The following is a 20,974-nucleotide window of genomic DNA, read 5'->3' on the forward strand; positions in this document are numbered from 1 at the left end:
TGTATATGTTGTAATTGTTTTCTAGAATTAAATATTTATGCAAGTATTATGTTGAAAATTTGTTCCCAACGTTTCAAAATGTTAGGGTTTTTGTTTTGTCTGTTTATTATGTATTTGTGGGCTAATATATGCCTTATCGCTAGCTTTCTGAAGTTATTCCATGAGATTTTAGATGGGGTCAACCAGTTTGTGGCTATGTACAATTTCATTAATAAAAAGATATTGATTAGGATGATAGTTTGAGTTTTGGATAAATATGCAGTATCGTGAATTCGTGTTGATGATTGGTATCCCATCTTTTGTAGCTGTACTTTCAGGGAGTTCCAAAGTTTGTATTCACATTTACAGCTCCAGAACATATGTAAAAGGTCAGCAATCTCATCTTTACAATATGGGAAGAATTTGGAGTTTCTAGAGTTAAACTTAAGTAGTCGAAAGCGTGTATAATAAGCATTGTTATATATCATGAGTTGGGTAAATCCTAACTTTTGAAGAGGTATGGATTTTATTGTTAGGTTGAATGCTTGTAATATTTTATGATTTTCTACCGATGGTATTTTTTCTTTCCAAAAGTTTGATAAGAGTATGTCTTCTTGATATTGCAGGTCCTTGATCATTTTGTATGAACATGTTATAAATTTACTGTGTTGTATAATGTCTTGGTATAATGAGTTACATTTCATTAAGTCATCTTTATTGATGTTTATATCCTGTAGATAGCTTATACACAGTTCTTTGATTTGTCTTAAGATCGACAAGTATGGTTTGGGAAGCCCCATTTGGTCTCTTATTTCGTTATTGGGACAGATCAAATATGGGTAGAGATTTTGCAGTGTTATATTAATTATAAGTGGGAATTTTTTCAGGTCTATTAACTGATTATTAATTTTTAGATTAGGGTTTTTGTGAATAGGTTGTAGCATCATCATGGGTTGTAGGAGATTTAGTGACTTAAAAAGATTTTGTGTTACTATTATAGAGTTTTTAAGGCATTCCAATAGGTTCTATGCTTTGAAGCTTTTATTACTTAAAAAAGGTATTGATTTAGGATTTATATTCAGGCTTTCAATATGTTTAAAACTTATTTTAACCCAATTTGGGGTCCAGCTGGTTCCTAACTTATTGTAATTTGCAATTCTTAGAATTCTATTGGCATTTATGATTGAATAGTAGTTTTTGAAATTTGGTAGGTCTAATCCGCCTTTGTTTTTTGGAGTCATCAGTTTGTCATATGAGATTCTACTTTTTTTTTTGTTCCCATATAAATTTAACGAATTCAGTGTGTATTTGTTTGAAAAATTTCTTAGGTATTGATAACTGGGAAGACATGAAGATATATAAAAATCTGGGCAATATATTCATTTTTATAATTGCTACTTTAGCTAATGATGGTAATTTCAGATTTTTCCATCTTTTTAAATCAAGTAGAATGTGATCCCACTTTTGCTTGATATTATTAAGATAGAAGTCTTTATTATCTGTAGAGAATGTAATCCCTAGATATTTAATTTTTTCTTCAGATTTTATTTGGCCTATCAATGGGAGCAGTGAGAAAGGTTTCGGAGTTTTTAAAGGGAAGATGTTAGTTTTTTTTAGATTAATTTTATAGTTTGAAATTAATGTGAAGTCTTCGATAGCGGCTAGTATTTTTTTGGTGTCTGTGGTCGGCGCTGTACAATAAATGTTGAGGTCATCGGCAAAAGCTGACAGAGCAATTCTTGTATTGTATATTACTGGGGCATTGTGATATAGATTTTGTTTGATGTTTAAGAATAGGGGTTCTAGATATAGGTTGAACAATAGTGGAGATAAAGGACACCCTTGACGTGTGCCATTTCTAATTTGTATTCTATTAGACCAGCTTTTATTTATATATAATGTTGTATAGGGGTTGTTGTAAAGTGTTTTAAGGGTTAAAATAAATTTTTGGGATATGTTAAAATAAGGTAGGATTTGAAATACAAATTTTGTGTTAACTCTATCGAAGGCCTTATGAGCATCTATAATTAGAGCATATATATTTTGGTTAGTCTGGTTAGCATATGAAATTAGTGTGTGTAGTGTTAGTGTATTGTCACTGGTTTGCCTAGATGTTAAAAAACCAGATTGTTCGCTTGAAATAATTATATCCGTTATTTTTTTCAGTCTATCAGCCAGGATAGATGTTAGAATTTTAGTATCAATATTGAGTAATGATATGGGTCTGTAATTATTTGGGTTTTGAGGATCTGCCTTTTCTTTGGGTATAAAGATTGTTTTGGATGCATTAAAGTGCATATCATTAATTTTATTATTTATTATATAGTTTAATACATGATATAATGATTGTGCAACAATGAGATAGAACTCTTTGTAAAACTCCGCAGTAAGGCCATCTGGGCTGGGAAATCTATGTGTTTTCAATTTTTTGATTGTTGACACTATTTCTTCCATGGTTATTGGCTCTATTAATTCTTTTCGTTGTTTCGTATCAATTTTCTGAAAATTTAGTTTTTGTAGGAAGACTGTACTATTATGATTTGTAGACAGGTAATTTTGTTCTCCATAGATTTGGGAGTATAAGATCTCAAAAAGTTTAATAATGGCTTCAGTTTGTGTTTAAATCTTATTCTTATAGGATAATTCCGCAATTTGGGAAGGTGATTTAGACTGATGGATAATCCTTGCCAGTGCTTGTGATGGAGTTTGTATATGGTTAGCATATTTTGCAAGCATTTTAGTTTCATGAAATGATAAATTATTGTTGTGGACTAAGAACAAGTCTTTCTGGCATTTCAATATTTCTGTTTCAGTTTGTGCGTTGTAGTTTTTCATCAGATCCTGTTCCAAAGATTTAATTTTAGCCTCTAATTGTTGTTCTTCTTTGAGTTGTTCTCTCTTGTAGTAAGACGCTTTCTGTAGGAAGATACCCCTTATCTGGGCCTTAATTGCCACCCATTCAATATCAGGAGGGTGGTTTTGTTTTATTAGGTTGTCTAAAGACCTTTTAAGAATAATCTGTACTTCCTGAATTATTTCCTTTTTGTTTAAGAGATTGGGGTTTAAGGACCAGTTATATCCCCGATGAAGTCGGTTGTCCTTGGTGGTTTTGTTAATATTCAGGGTAATTTTAGAGTGGTCCGATAGGTAGCGGGCATGCATGAATACTGCTGGGTCAAGATTAATTAGTGCTTCTGAGATTAGAAAAAAGTATTCTCGACCACATTTTATGACAGCTGGAGTAGAATGTGAAATTATTTGAGTTATTTATGTTACCATATTTAAAGGGATCAAATAAGTTAAAGTCATATTTAAGTTTGTTTAATGCTAAGACTGCTTTCTTGTTACATGATTTCTCTGGACTTGATTTATCCTTTTTTGGGTTTTGATATGAGTTCCAGTCCCCTCCTATGATCCAGTAGTGGTTGTTGTATTGGTTTAAGATAGGGTACAGTGATGTATAAAAGGAGTGCTGGTTGTTACAGGGTGCATAAACATTGAGAAGTAAAATGGGTTTATCATAAAGGGGGGTTGAAAGAATTATATAGCACCATCTTCCTTCTTTATCTACTTAGAAATCTAAGATTCCATCTTTGTAATGATTCTTACTGATTATCGCTACTCCTGCACTATTTGTTTTGCCTTCGGATGCTATAATTTCTCTTATGCACTTTATTTCTTTGATATCCGACCATTGTTCATTAGTTAAGTGTGTTTCCTGAATTAGTAAGAAGACTGTCTTGGACTGAAGAGCTAGGTGTAAAAATAGTTTCCTTTCCTTAATGTTCTGAAGCCCTTTAATGTTCCATGAGTCTATTTCCCACATTTATAAAGCTTATTGTTTTGTGAAAGACGCCTTGAATATTTGTGTAAGTATGTTGGGAAGTTTTTAATTCTTTTCGAAAACATGTTATGAAAGCATTCTTTTATTCCCGTCCCTTCCCTGTGCTTACCCACTAATCTCCTGGACCAGGAATTTAACAGGACCTTACCAGATTTGTTTTTTGTATTTATTTGTACTAATACCTTGTGTATTAGTATATCCGGGTTGGAAGAGTTTGAATGGTCCTGTGTGACCTAACCCCATTTGTACAAAGCCTAACCCACTCATTCCCTCACAAACACTACTTCTGCAATCCACATTTCTTCTTATGAGATTTATAATAATGTATTAAAGTTAAAAGAAAACTATTATAGCCAATTTTGCTCAAGCCGAGAGGCAGGTATCATTCATTTAAGCAATTTACCCAGGATCATTACTCCCACCATTTTTATCACCCCTGTCCTGTGTTATTTCAGCCTTGGATGGCCTTATGCTTAAAGGAGATCTTGACCCTACTGTTTATTTTGCAATAGGTTCACTATATGACATATGGCTTACTATACTCATTCTTATTCTGATGAGTCCTGGAGAAAACCATAAAACTATATAACAATCCACATATATGTAAAAATTTGAATATAGACACACTTAGTTGGGGAGTCCTTCAATAACACTTTAATTATGTGCAAACCTTATTATAGTATAACATTGTTGCATATAACATATAAACAAATAGACAGCAAGTACTATATTACCCTTACTGCATTGTTCAGTAAATATTACAAGAGAAGCACCTGGTTTCAATCTAAGCTTTGCAGTATTCCATTAACATCCATGATAAGCAAGGTCATATTATTTTAGTTTCATCAACAGATGTCAGAAGTACTGTGTACATTCTCGTAAACTGTGATTAGGTACAATGTGCCTACATATAAATTGCTCGGTGGCATATCATATGTTGGGCACCTCAGTCAGGATTACTCTTTTATATTATTATTGAATAGTAGAATGTGCGGACTTCATTTACAATTCCATGAAGTTAAAGGTATCTAGGTCATCAATGCACTTTCCAAGTTAACATGTTTTAAAGCTGAGTTCTCAGGTATTATTAGTATGTTTCTGTAAGTGATACAGTATAAATTTTACTTATAACTTGTATTAATTTTTCTTCATTTACTGATTTCCGTGTACTGTTAAGCCAGAAAATTTCAAGTCCTGATATATTAATATCCTAAAGGTGCTTTTATATAGAAAAGATATTTCAGCTCTAATGTGCATGTTAATGGTAGCACTAGGAATTACATATTATGCACATTATAACATGTTTGGTTTTGTTTACGGTACAAAGTCTGTCATAAATTTTTCTATTAAGTATAGTTAGAGGTTTAGAGAGGTCTTATTCAGCCGCGATAAAATCATTGTGGCTAAAAACAAGCCATGTGTTTAAGAGCTCAGGGGCGTGTTCCTTTAAGAATGTGTAGTGTGTCAGATTACCATTTTGAGTTTTCATTTCTATTAGCAGTGTATTATACATTGTTACCTTTATTGATATTGAATGTAGCTGGAAACAAAGTTTATTAATGGTAACTTTAAAAAATAACTTTTGGGATCTATATGTAGAAAGACTCTTGTGCTTAAACTGCAGCACTCCCACCCTTAAAAATGGGATGAGATGGGATTTAGATTTTATAATGAGCAACAAAACGTGAAATGCAGCAGTTCCGCACACAGCAACTTCACCAAATAAACTTTTATCACAGGAACAGTATGTATGGACAGCACTAATTTTTGTTATTATTTAAGTTAAGCCAAGCTTAATTGTAAAAGCTTTTAAATATCTAAACATCATCTCTGTACAGAAAATGCATGCAGGTATATCTGTATGGCAATTGTTTGGAATACTGTACTCTATAGCAGTAGTAATACTGCTTAACTTACTAATCCAGTCACACAAGTGTGAGAATTTATCATTCACAACAAATCATTTTAAACAAAATGGAGCCATTTTTCCTAAGGACCATCTGTAAGCAGTGTAGGGCAATTATTAAACTGTCAACTAAACCAGAAATGCTCAAAATAACAGTGAATTGTAACATTTTCATTTTTTTAAAAAATGTCTCATCAGAAAATTACTTTTTTCCCTTTACAGTGCCATCGAACTTCTTTTTCCAGCTTCCGGATAGCTAAGCCGATTGCTTAGCTTCTCAAAGGGGGACTGAGTATGCCGACGGACTTCCGGAAGTGTCACCTCATAAAGTGGCTTCTGAAGCATTAAAAAGAGTTTCAGTTCCTCCCCTGGGAAAACGAGCATATTACAGATGTTGTACACTTCCTGTTGGTGCCCACGAGGCTTGGAAAATGAGCAGCAGGCTCGCACCAATCCAAAAAAGCGGCCTGGAGTAAACTTGGAGCAAACTAAGGGAAAAGTAAGTCCACGGCTGTTCTTTTAAGTTCTATCCAATCTCGGAGGCTCAGTACTTGCATCGGAAGATGCAGTTAGTTATCCAAGGCAGGAATTCTCTTAAAAACGGACATAAAGATAGATTTTGCTTCTGAGATGTTAGTAACTGAATATTTAACCCCCTCCACAGAAAATATCAAATTATTTGGATATTTCATTTGAAATTTTATGTTTTTGTCAATTAGAAATTTACAGTAGGGAGACATCAGCTGTCTGACTTGCCTGATTTGAAGAGGCAGATCCTGGGCTAGAGAGATTTTATTATTGTTCCATATTAAGGGACCCCCATTTTTCTTTGCAGATAGCAGAACTTTGTTAACATCTTGAAAGTTAAGTAGTTTGACATAGACTGGTCTTGGAATTTTTGAAGTTTGGGATTCTCTCAAGGCTCTGTGGGCTCTCTCAATTATAATTTGTTGTGCTGTTTTTTGGTCTTTAAGTAATGTTGCAAATATATGTATGATGGAAGGAATCAGATCATTGTACTGAATACTTTCCGATATGCCTCTGATGATTATATTGTTCCTTCTGGATCTTGCCTCCAGATCAATAATTTTAGCTTTCATGTCTTGAATATCTACTTCATGTGAGTCAGCTTTTTTTGATAGTAGGGCTATTTTTTCCTCATTCTCCACTGTTTTGGCTTCATATTTGTCCATTCTTTCCAAGATTTGATTGAAGGAAGTTCCAAATGATTGCAATTGTAGAGACATTTCTTTTATTGCCTCCTGAATAGGCAGTAAAGCAGTTTTTACATCATCCAAGTTTGCTAGTTGATCTGTTTTATTTTTATTCCCTGATTTACCAGTGTCCTGTAGTTTTGTTACTTTCTGTCTTTTAGAGTTCAGGTCTTTCTCCGGAGATAATAGGTCTGAGATTTTGGTTTTTGTCGTTGTAGTGTCCATATTTTTATCTTCTTTTGACATTCTGTGGAAAATCGTCATCTTGATTTATAGGTAAGGGTGTGTGTGTAAAGTACTCTGAGCACAAGGCTTATTTTCCCTGTTTCTTCTCTCAGCTCCAGATAATCTGATGTAATCCTGTTAGAATTGTTGATTCTTCAGATTTGTTTTCCCCTTTCTGGTTTTCTGGATGTAGATTAGAGTTAATATTTCTGTCAATTTAGTTGAAACAGGTCCTGGTATTTCCTCTGGGTTGAATTTATTCCAAGAGTATTTAAGAACTGTGGATTAGTAATGTTTACAGAATGGCAGCCATCTTTGAATCCGCATAACTCCCTTTTAATGTTAGTCATATTCCTATACACAAAATTAGGCCTAGTACCTACAACTGCTTCAGTTTCTGGGTCCGCTGTTAAAATAGATCAATATCTCTTGAATATATCAGTGGCTATTCATACATTGTTAGCATATTTCAAAGACATCCTATGGTTTTTATTACCCTTTCTCTTAGTCAACCCTCCTACTACTCTCTCAGAGAAATAAGGTTTCCCTTGCTCACCTCTATCATCTTTAACTTTTTATTTTATGTTCTTCACTTTCCTCTGTTGATATCATCTCTGTATGAACTTGCTTGTAGGCTGGTCATTTCAGTTTCAAAATCTTCTGTGAAAGGAATCAGTATACAGACATATATGGCTTAACCCACTACATAATATAAAAATGTGAACCGGAGTACAGCAGTTAGGCCAGAAGTCAGGTGTAATAGTAATAGAGTGTTGAAGTCCCCAATAAAACACAAGGACCCCATACAGTGTACGTACACATGAATCATGGATACCAGGCATACATATAAGGTGTAATGAATAATAACTCAATGCCAAAAAGGAATTATAATGCAAAGTCTAATGTAAGCAAAGCTAAGCATTGCACAAGCCAGCTTAGGAGGTATAAGCAGTGTGTAAGCCAGCTAACTCAATATGCCCCATGTTATACCCCTTTAAACAATGCCAACCCTAGGTAAGCAGGTTGGCCCACAGCCTAGCCATTTCAAAACTGACCAATCACGGAAAAGTGTGGGAAATCACCCCTACTTAAAACCTAAGAGGCGGGAATTCATCTCATAACTGGTTGCAGCTTCCCCATGCAGGCACAATGGCAGTAAGGGAAGAAGGAGTGCGCTTTCAGGTGCAGCACTAGTTCATCCAGGAGTCCAAGGTCATGGCAGGACTCCTTGTCAAAGACCATGATCAGAGACTGCTGCAGGGCCAGTACCAGGGCTCCCAATATAAGGCAGAGGCCTGGGAGGCTAGAGCAGCAGGGGATGTTCCAGTTATGTGTAAATATCAGCCCACTATGTGTGTAATAATTGCCAGCTCAGGTATATCATGGATAGGTATGGCTAAATATTCCTCTTATGTCCGCCACAGCTGCAATGGAATGGGCCGCGAACCAGGAGGCCCACGTCAGTCGCCTGGCAAGGTTGCAATGTGAGGCAGGTCAGTAATACTCATGCATTTACTGTCATAGGAAGTAAACCTAAAAGTAGTAGTAAATTAATTGCCTCTATAAAACCTGTATAGTTCAAGGCAAGTACTGCATACACTAGAGAATATGGCAGGAAGAGTCTCATATTGTTTGTATGTCAATAAAAGTGTAATAGCCTGACAATAAAGGTCTAACTGCTGGACTGCATGGTTATACTCTGGTATCATATGGAAATGTAGATTAGCAATCATGTAATAGTACTGTTACCCACACTGTGCACCATAAATTGAATGTGTAGGAATGCCTGTATATGACAGGTGTAATCCACAGAGGCCATTTAGTACAACTGAGAGACACATAGACAGAAAATAGGGAAAATGCAGACAGCAAAATCCGAATAGCACATGCAACTGAGATGTGAACTGTTGTTTTTTAGCACACAGAGCCATGGTTTGAATCCTGCCAGTGGTAGTACTTTGCATACAGAATCATACCCCACAACTGTACAGAAATGTCCACAATGTCCAGTAAAGTGGCCCATATCTGTTGCCTATCAACCTGTCCCCTTGGGAAATCAGTGGGATAATCCCAGATGTATAGGCAGCAAACAGGAAATACAACTGATTGACACACATCTAATAGAAAAAAGCTGGCACACTGGCAACTCCCCAATGCCTTATGAGACTAAGAAGCCACGTATGTCCCATTTACACCCCAACTTGTCAAGCTTTGGTCAGAGTGTGTACAGTAACAGAGTGAGATGTATGTGCATAATAGTAATGTGGAATCTGGTACTGTGTGTGGGAACATTCAGGTAGTGCTAATAAACATTTTCCCACAGGTCTGTCAGATACCAACACTGTGCTCAGAAATACAAGAATGATACCCAGTACTGGTACTGTTTACATTGGTATTGTATGGCAGTGCGACTGATGCAGTTGCTCTGAATAATGAGGTATTACACATCACTGTCGCCCATACTGTCCTACAACATATAACTGTCTAGGAAATCTGTGCGAAAGTGTTGTAATGCAAGGTCAGAATGCAAAAGCACAGGGGATTAATAAGACAGAAAGCAGATAGGCAATATACAACAATATCTATATAGCAGACACAAATGTGATGGACAGTGTTTAAGTTTTAGAAGACACAACCATGGTCTGAATCCTGGTAGTGGATGTAGGCTGCATACAGAATCATACTCCACAACTGAGGCTAGAATGTCCAGTATATGGGCCCATATCTGCTGCCTGTCCCCCTGTTCCCCCTGGTAAGTCTGTGGGATGATCCCAGATGTTTAGCCAGCAAACAGGGTATGCAAGTGATTGTCAAACACCTATGAGACAAACCTATCACTGAAGCAACCCTCACAACTCTTAGGAGAATAATATTTCAAGTATGTCCTATCTATACTCCCATGTTGTCAAGCTGTGACCAGAGTGTGTACAGACCATTATAATCTGTACTGGTACTGTTCACTCTGGTATTGTAGGGAATTGTGAGTGTTGCAGTTTCTCCTTGTCCCTAAAGGAGTGGTTCCAGCCCAGCAACTTGTAGTTTATTGGCCGTTTTGGGCCATTTCCTAGCTTTTTTCAACCCCCTGCTATAGAGCCCACTTTAGCATGCTTTTGCTCTTATATACGACTCAGCACAGCTCCTCGTGGTGTCCTGCAGAGTTATACAAGCAGAAGAGAGTGAAAGAGTGACTTTCCTTTGATTTATAAGTATTTTTCTGGCTTTCTTTTTTTGACTGCTGTATTTCGACTGTATTTCGCCTAAAAGCATTTTTATATTACTAAACTAGCTCTGCAAGTTGATCTTGGCTTCCATTACTTGGATAACTGTGGTAATTCTAGTTCTGCTCTTCAATTTTTCCCTTAGAACTGCTCTACTTGCAACCTAAACAGTCTATTCTCTATCTGAAAAGCCCAGCACTTGCTCCTAAAGCATTTTTATACAGATAAAGCACTCTTAAACAAAAAGGAAGTACTTCATTCACCTAAATCCCCTTGAGTAGCCATTTCCCTATAGGTCCTTTCTGACTCAGTTACACAGCAATCCTATACACTATTCTAGCATGTCGAAGGGTCCATTGCTGGCGTCCTCTCCTGTTCAGCTGGTGAATCTGGGAATCTTGAGGCAATGTTACATCTGCCTCATGTACACAGACAACCATCTCCTCCTCTCAACAAATACAAATATATGTGAGAGATGCAACTATATAGCCAAACTGGAGGTTGAGCTCTCTCAACTCATTACTGGCAAAACCAGTCAGGAGGAGAAGATAACCACACACACCACAATCCCAGTCACACATAGACCTATCACAACTGCAAACCAAACACATAAACACACAAAAACATTCTCGGAGGCTCTAATTAAAAATCTACTAAAACAACAGAGGCCTCCAAAACAGACACCCAAGCGACCACTACCTCAAGACATAGCACATGCAACACATAGTTCACAAAGTCATTGTGCTAAACAGTCACAGCCCTTAAGGCTAAACAACATATCAGATACACTTGTAATAGGTGACTCCATAGTCAGACACACTGAAGTCCCACTCACCAGACTGAACAAGGAAAAGGGTACAGTAAGCTGCCTGTAGGCTGCTACAATCCGCCACATAACACAAGCACGCAGGTCACTCCAAAGCAAGTACAAATATGACTCAGTCATTGTCCATGCCGGTGTGAATGACCTGAGACATACCTCCCTTGACTACATGAAAAGAGACATAGAGGAGCTCTCTGATTATGTAGCCCAGGCCGGTATGACCCTGACCCTGAGCAGCATCTTACCCTCACCAAGTATGATGCCACAGTACAGAGACAAAATGATCAGCTTTAACAATTGGCTTAATTACTGGTGTCATTCTAAGGGGATCCAATATCTGTCCGCTTGGGATGACATGCTTGACAAGCCGCGCTGCTTCGCAAGGGACAGCTTGCACCTGTAACCCCTGGGCTTCCGGATATTGGCCAAGGCTCTTGCCACCTCCATAGTGCCTTTTTTAGGCAAGGCTCAAAAGACAAACCCACCTCCCTAGAAAACACAAGTGAAAAAAAACTAAGGGTAATGCTGCTCAATGCCAGAAGTCTAAACCTCAAGATGCATGCTCTCAAAGCCCTCCTCAGTATGGAGAACATTGATGTCTGTGCAGTGACTGAAACCTGGTTCAAGGCTCCTGAGAGCACCCCAGCACTACCAGGTTATACCTCATATCATGCTTTCTGGCCCCAAAACTTGGACCGAACCACAAAAGGAGGGGGAGTATCCATATTCATCAAAGATACCCACACCTCCAGGTTAGTGGCAACGCATGAAGCATCGGAGACCATCCAGGTGCAACTAATCATAGGCAAAACTGCCCTACAGTTTGTAGCATGCTACAGACCACCCTCTCAAACTCAGGAACCCCACTCAGCCTTCCTGAAGACACTGGAGAGTATGAATGTCTCTCCAAATACCATCATATTGGGAGACTTCAACTACCCAAACATAGACTGAGAACATTACTCAAGCTCCAACACCCTAGCCCAAAGGTTCCTAGAATTCATAAACTCAAATGCAATGGAACAACTAGTCACCACTCCCACAAGAGGAGATAATATACTAGACCTGATCATCACAAACATGGGGACAAAATGCTCCACACCGGAAGTATACCCCTCATTGGTGAGATCAGACCATAAATTAATCTCACGGCAAATCTACATCCCACCCCCACCCCCTGTACAGAAGACCACAGTGAAGAATTTCTCAAAAGCCAACTTCACACTTCTTAAGACTGAAGTGGTATCTTTCAAGGCCCCCTGGGCCAGTGGAAACCACAATCCACACCGCTGAATCCTTTAAAAATGCCTTCTATGGACACTTTCAAGAATGCATGCATCATGCAATCCCTAATAAAACCAAGACCCATTCCCACAAAGGCAGGCGTCCTGTCTGGCGGTCCCCAGCCATTAACAAACTTTACAACAGGAGGAGGAAGCTACTACATGACAGAGTAAAATCCCCAAAAGGGAAGGCATCTCTGTTCAGTACTAGCAAAAAACTTCGATCACTCATAAAATCATCCAAGGCCAACTTTGAGAGAAAAATCCCAAAAGACACAAAAGGCAATCACAAGGCCTTTTTTAGCTATGTTAGAAACCTGGGTGGAACTCCCAGATATCCTCAGAGTTAGTCCAAAATGACACAAAATACACTGAACCCACAGATATTGCCAACATTCTGGCAGACAGGTTCAGTGGAAGTTTCTCGCCCCCTCACCCCCAAAAGGAGAAATATCTATCCCTGCAGAGTGTAGCCTCCCTAATATCTCAGATGCCCAGGTGAGAGCCGCCCTCTCCAAAGCTAAAAACACAGCATCAATGGGACCGGACAGTGTCCCGGGCTGTGTGCTACATGAACTCCAAGAGGAACTAAACCCACACATAAGGGTGCTGTTTAATCTTAGCCTTACTACAGGACACGTACCCAAAGAGTGGCGTACAGCAACAGTGGTCCCACTCCACAAAGGAGGTGCTTCTATGGACCCTGGAAATTACCGCCCCATAACCTTGATGAGCCTGGTCTGCAAAGCTATGGAAAGGATCATTATGGAACTCATAAACAAAGACATTGGGGACCTACAGACATTGGATCCTACCCAATTCGGCTTTGTCAAAGGCAGATCCTGCCTTTTGAACCTAGTCGACTTTTTTGAAACAGTCACTAAGGCCACTGATGAGGGTAAGGCAGTTCACATGGCCTACCTTGACCTTGCAAAAGCCTTCAACACAATACCCCACTCGGGCATCATTGACAAACTCACCAGCTTAAATGTAAACCCATATGTCACATGATGGGTTGCAAACTGGCTCAAGGACAGAACCCACAAGGTCAGAATTGATGGAGCCATGTCAGACTCTAAACCAGTCACAAGCGGTGTCCCACAGGGCTCAGTCCTGGGACCCATCTTGTTCGGCATTTATTTTTCCGAGGTGCAAGCAAACATAGGCGGATTGTGACTGACAAAGTTCACAGATGACTGCAAACTGGGCACCATAATTAATACTCCAGCGGACACAAGCATCCTTCAGAAAGGCCTCATAGAAATGGATAATTGGTGCCAGAGCCATGGCTTTAAACTGAACGCCAAACAATGTATAGTCATACCCTTTGGGAAAAACAAGGTACCCACAAATTACCACATAGGTGGTAATCCATTAAGTACGGAAGAGGTAATCAGAGACCTAGGGACCCAAGTCGACAGTAACCTCTCATTTGACACTCACATTGCCAAGGTGGTTAGGAAGACCTTCTATATTGCCCACCTTATCATGAAGGGATTCACATCTAGATCAAGAGAGGTCATTGTGCCCCTGTACTCTTCTCTTATCAGGCCCATGATTGAGTACAATGCCCCATTTGGGATCATCTTACCCGACACCTGCAGCAGTTAGAAAGACCTCAAAAGTATCTCACCAAGAGGATAAAGGGTCTCAAACATATGTCATATGCTGCCCGGCTGAAGAAACTCCAGCTCTATTCAGTCACATACCGCCTACTCAGAGGTGATCTATGCCTGATGTACAAGGCCATGTCCAATCCGGAATTAATGGACATGCTCCACCTCAGAAAATCCAAATCCATCAGAGCCACGAGAGCAAGAGATTTGAACCTCAACACAGAAATAAATAGGACATGCTGGAGGGACAGATTCATAACCCAGAGGCTCCCTACACTCTGGAACAGAATCCCAGTCCATGTTAGGCAGAGCCACTCACTAACTCTCTTCAAGAGAAATCTTGACGAGTGGATGGGAGATCGTAGGTTTACCCCGGGGGTCATCTCTGTGTCACTACTAGACAGAGGCACAGTAAACTAAACCCTAAATGGGCGTAGTATTCTCATCCCAAGGGGTGGCGAAAGCCACACACACTCTGGCTAGGCTTATAAATGCCCTAGGGCAGATAGCCTAGTATGAACCTATGAATCTATGAACCTATGAATAGAGTGAGATGTATGTGCATAATACTAATGTGTAATCTGGAAGTTTGTGTGGCAACAGTCAGGTAGTGCTAACAAACATTGCTCCTACAGGTACGTCAGATATGAACACTGTGTTGAGAAATACAGACCATTATAATCTGTACTGGTACTGTTCACTCTGGTATTGTAGGAAATTGTGAGTGTTGCAGTTTCTCTGAATAACAGAGTATCACTGATCAGTCACACACACTGTGCTACATAATATAACTGTGTAGAAAAGCATGTATATGTGTGTGTCAGGTCACTAAAGGTGGGAGAGGGCAGTATTCTAGATATGTCCCAGCACACCAGCATGTGGTCAACACATGGCCAGAGTCTGTGCAGAAAGAGTTGGATAGCTATGTGTACAACATCAACCCAGAATCTGGGAGTATGTGTAGAAACAGTTAGTTAGTGTTAACAAACATTCCCTTCACAGATATACCAGGTAAGAGGTGTATACTGCAGGTAAAACCAGTTCATGTGTAACAATGACAACAGCCATTACACTGTCCAAACTAAGGCTACAGGGTACTCTAGTAATACTTATAAGGTACAGATAACAGCACTGACTAGGAAAGCAATGTGGACTACAGGAATATACTAGTTGCTAATTGACATCTTTCTCTTCCCCCCACTATATCTCCAACAATAATCAACATACTCACCCCAACTGGTATGTAATGACACCTATGTTCTGATACTGTCCAATTGTTTGATAAATACTGCAATGGTTCCCATGCATGTGCTATATTTAATTATTCCAACATTGGTGGCATGGTGCCATCAATGTACCTGCATGCTTTTCTTAATACCACTGTGGTCCTATATATGCTTGAGTTCTGTTTGCTATGCAACTGTTCCATATCTGGTGTCTAGGTTAATGGGAATATCGAAGCATGCTGTTATACCTAACCCTGGAATGTGTTGCCTATTACTAACCCACATATGATTATGAAATCTAAACACTATTGCATGCTTGGGAAGGCTGATCCCAGCGGACCCACCTGTCCCACCTCAGCTGGCTGTGGCACCGGTCACCAGCATGTCTGGGGCCCAACCCGTGACCTCCCTGTCCATTGGTCCTGTACCACCTTCTGGTGGAACTGCCTCAGGGGATGGGGTTCACCCCCTCCCCAGTAGTACGTGCGGAAAGGCACCTGTCACCCGTAGCCAGGTCGAGGTTGTGGTGCATAGAGAGATCAACCAGCAGTTTGGTGATCTTCTATGCCAGCAATTAGAGAGTCAGCCAGGCTCTGCGACTCAGCCCCCAGCACAGCCACCTTAGGGGCTATGAAGGTGCAGTGGTGACTGCCCATGGATGGGGACCTCAGTTCCACGGTTTCCACTAGGGGGCTCACTGGCTTCCGGTTTCCCAACACCCCACCCTATCAAGGTGTTTACCCCCACAGGTGTCATATACCACCCCATATGCATCTTGTTTGTCTTGCCTGTTAACCTACCCAACCTACCTCCCCAAATATACCTACTACCCCTCCCCAACATACCACACTCACCTGAAAAAAAAAGGGCAATCTATTCTCACAAAAAAATCTCACCCCATACATAGCTGTCCATTTCACACTGAACACATGTAATCCGGTCTAACTGGCATCACAACTTATTTTTGCTGTCCTCACCCCCTCCCAGGAGTTTGAGTGCCAAAATCAACTTCCAAATTCAGTGTATATGCTGTTGCTGTAGAAGAAATGGGAAGCTATGGACCTTTCCTACACCTTCCCTACACCCTTCTTGCACATTCCTGGCTATTTTCCTACTGTCTTTCCCTCTTTGTGCCCCTTTTTTCACCACTTTCTTATCAACCCCTTTTTCTTTTCCTTTAAAGAAATCGGCATGGGGGTAAATGGGAGTAAGCACTTTTAAGCAGCAGTAAGAGGGGTTAAGCCTGTTTGTGCAGGGGTAAGCAATGCCTACACAGGTAAAGCAATTTAGCTGAGTACAAGAAACTGTAACCGGATGTTAACAGTTCTTACCTCAGTGCAAACCTGTGCAAACCCATTTAAAGCTGCTCAAAACTGCATTAACCACTCTGTATCCAACAGCCCTTGTTCAGCCCTGCAACAAAATGAACAGCCCTTGTATGACTTGAACCCAGGACCCTGTACACTAAAGTCACAACACTTACCCACTACACCATGACCACTGTGAAAACAGCTGTTGTTTTACTAATATAGCTGTCAATACACATATTGAATAGTATTGAACAATTGCCTTAACTTCCTAAATTGTGTAGTCCTTGTTATTGGTATGACTGTTACATCACAAATGTTGTTTTATCATAATGTACACATAGCAGATACATATGGTGAGATACATCTGGGAGGGTATACACAACCGTGAGGTTTACACATGACAGGAAAATGGTTATGTACATATAATATGTCTATATATCTACATGTAAATACACATGTATACTCATACCTATATCTGTATACACATCTGTATATCTGTATCTTATATATGGCCATGTGTACATCCCTTTGTATGTATATATATATATATATATATATATATATATATATATATATATATATATATATATATATATATATATATATATATATATATATACATATATGTATATATAGCTATATATGTATGCACATCCAATGTGTACAGTTATGTCTAGTTATGTTGGTATATATGTAGATATTTACAACTATATGTGCATACATATCTATTGTGATATACCTACTACTGTCAATATATATGTAGATATCCATACGTATATGTGTATATGTATCTTTGTATATGTGTAGACATATATTGCTCTGTATGTGTATATATATGAGTGTTTATATGTATATTTATATATATATATATATATATATATATATATATATATATATATATACATACATATGCATATATGTATGTCAATATACATATTGACATACATATCCATACATGTATGCCAATATGTATATGTGTATATATCTATATAGATATATGGATAATTATATATACATATATGTTCACCATATGTCCTGAATATGGAGTGGAGCCCTACCTCAGCCCCAATAGTCCCAACTTTGTAGCGCAAGGGGATGTCAGGTATGTATTGCAGGTATATTTGTAGACTATTGCTACTGTAATAGGGATTGTCTTCACAGACATGGTGTGTGTGGGAGGTCACATCTGCTTTTAACATGAGCACCACTGCCTACTGACAGAGATCCTAAGGACATCATAGTACAGTACCACTGCTAGCACAGTAATGCTTCTGTGGACTACAACAGGAATATGGCCAATATATGTGGACAGTCTGACACATTCTAGACAGTCCAGAGGTATACACAGAACCCCTTAGTGCAAGACATGTGGACCAAGCCTGACAATGTGGATGTTAACAGCCATGTAGATGGATATAACACATAACTACTGGTATACATATTCCCCCATAGGTTAAGCATTCACATACCCTATCTGTCCTGACAAATAATAACCACTGGTACAGAGGTGCCATGGCCACATACTACCTACTAGTTATTGATAACATCTGCACAACATCCCACTGCTTTGCCTGACATACGAGACTGTTATGGTGGCCCAGCAACAGTACATCTGGCAAATATCTGGACATGACATCTCACTGGGTAAGTACACTAAGCTGCTAGGCATGTAACAAAGCACTGTGCAGGCTACAGGCAGACTGGCTCAACGCTGGCCTACATTTCCTGTGGGGGAGTACACATGTACCTGCATATGTAGCAGGCTCTACAGGCATGTCACAGCACAGATTAATAGATACCTGTATGAAAGTGCATAACCACAACCAATGTGAACACAGCCACAGTCACGTTTGATAAGCTAGCATACTATTATAGTATATGGACTATCTGTTCAACACCATCCTCCTATGTGCTACTCACACACTAACTAACCCTACATATACTGGGCTGCTACACAGTGTGGTCCGATGCCTGTCTGTGGTATAGGACATGTGTGTCTTTGGCCCTACAAACATGTAAGCCGATAGGGTAACATACAGTGAAGCAGCATTTAATATCAGATAGACTAGGACCAAGAACAATGACATCCACCACAGTCTGTATACAAACCAAGGTACATATTAACAATACACACACTGTCGACAATCACCATAAGTACACAGACCTCAGTACTGTACACACAACCACAGAATTTCTAGGTTATGTCATCAAATATAACACCTACTATACATAACATGTGTAGCAGTCTGTTATCTCACTGGCTTGTTATCAGATATGATGTCAATAAATATGGTATACAGCACATATGCACTTCTTATTGCATGACATATGTACAAAGGTTGGCAGAGTTGTGGCCGGAGGAACAAACACAGGGCCATTATTGACATGTTGTTGTGATAACTTCATATATTTACTGTTGTGACAGGGTTTGTTGCAACATATGTCCTATAAGGTGTATAAAGTCAGTAACTCTCACGACTGTCATCATCTACAGACTGCAATTCTCACACTACCTTCTGCAGTTAACAGATAGGTGGTCTGTGGGTAACACAAGAAACAAAAGGCACCACACACTCCCCAGTTTGCAGATGACCCTACTGATGGGGGTTTCCTCATAAACATAGCACTGACATGACAGGTATTAAAACATGTAGAACAGCCATATCCACACACACCCTGTTAAACCAACATTACTCCAATTGCAGTATAGCAGCACTTACAGTCTGTAGTCAAGTCAGACACATCCCTCTCCTGTGTGTTGGCCTGTGTCCACAGTGTATGTTGTTAGAGGTAAACCCCCAATCCATCTGTTATGCTGTTTGCCAAACAACAGATCTAGTTCCTGCTCAGAGTGAATGAAATGGCCCACCACCAACATGATGTTCCTTGATATTGGAGTGTGTTTCCATGCAGTTGGCTATGAGAATGTTACCACAGCTGTTCCACATGTAATCAGCTAGAGGAGGGCCGCAATTCATGTAGACACCATCAGCTGATCATGAGCATCATTTACAATACACATGCTGCTGCATAAGCAAAGCAGATGTAGGTCTCCAGATCCACCAGAGAGGGAGTGAGAGAGGCAGACAGAGGCAAAGTAAAGTGGGAGAGTAAAACTTAATCATGTTTGTATCACACACCTACCGGCACAGGGTATCAAACCCCTGATGACTATGGAATGCTATCTCATTTCTAGGCAGTTATCAGATGCGCCACATAGGTTACATGTAGAGAAGCCCTCAAAACATATATGTGATGGTGAGATCTGCAACAGGGATATGGTAGCTATACAGTAGGTGTAGTACACGCACCTGTCTGCATGAACAGGTGCCAGTATCAACACAACCACACTCTCACAGGGATGCACACACATTGACACACATGGCAAGGCCAGGAATACAACTCATTACTAGTGAGATTGCCACAACACATTACTGTGCAGGTATCACATGCACCACAGGAGTCATACAGAGGTTATTTGGGCAAAGGATATGTGGATGTGTCTGACATTGGACAGCATGCTTCAGTATGCCAATAGGGTTGTAGTGAGTGTGAATGTGATCATACACATCATACAACACACACACACACACACACACACACACACACACACACACACACACACACACACACACACACACACACACACACACACACACACACACACACACACACACACAAACACACAGGGTGCCAGTACTGACATGCGTGGGTGCATTGCTTCATGGGTGTGTAGTGTTCGATTGTGCCAGACAGCTATACAACACTAGGTGATGGGTATACCTTGGCCTCAGCCCACAAGACACTGGTCTTCATTGAGGCTCAGGGGTGTAGTTTCAGGATTTGCCTACACAGGTGGGTATTGTATTCACCATCCAATCACATGGGTGACTACTGTGTGAGGCCAATGCTGTGCATTGCTTGTCATGTATGTGTTCCTTAGTCCATGACATGGACAGTGTCTGGGATGTGCATACCTCCCACATGCATGTACAGTGACATGTGGAACTGTACCTGGCATGTCTGGCCCATGTTTTGTACACAGATTGTCATCAGATGTGCCAGTCCTGGCTTCATGTGGCGGGAACTGGTAACGGACAACAGGTTTACCTTATACCTACACTGACAGCATGATACCGGCATTCCCTGGTGTCAGTGGCATCTGTCCATACAGGGCATGTTTTCAGGCATGGTATGTCCTTTGTGGGTCACAACTGATGGCACCACAGGTGTTGCAGGTGTTCAGCGGGGAACATGGGGAAGGTGCACTGTTGGCATGTACATGCCTATTGGACAGATGGACAGGGTGCCATGCCCTCAGTAGCCCACT

This window comes from Protopterus annectens, chromosome 2.part1 (assembly GCF_019279795.1).
Source record: "Protopterus annectens isolate FY-2018-M chromosome 2.part1, PAN1.0, whole genome shotgun sequence".
NCBI classification, from domain to species: domain Eukaryota; kingdom Metazoa; phylum Chordata; order Ceratodontiformes; family Protopteridae; genus Protopterus; species Protopterus annectens.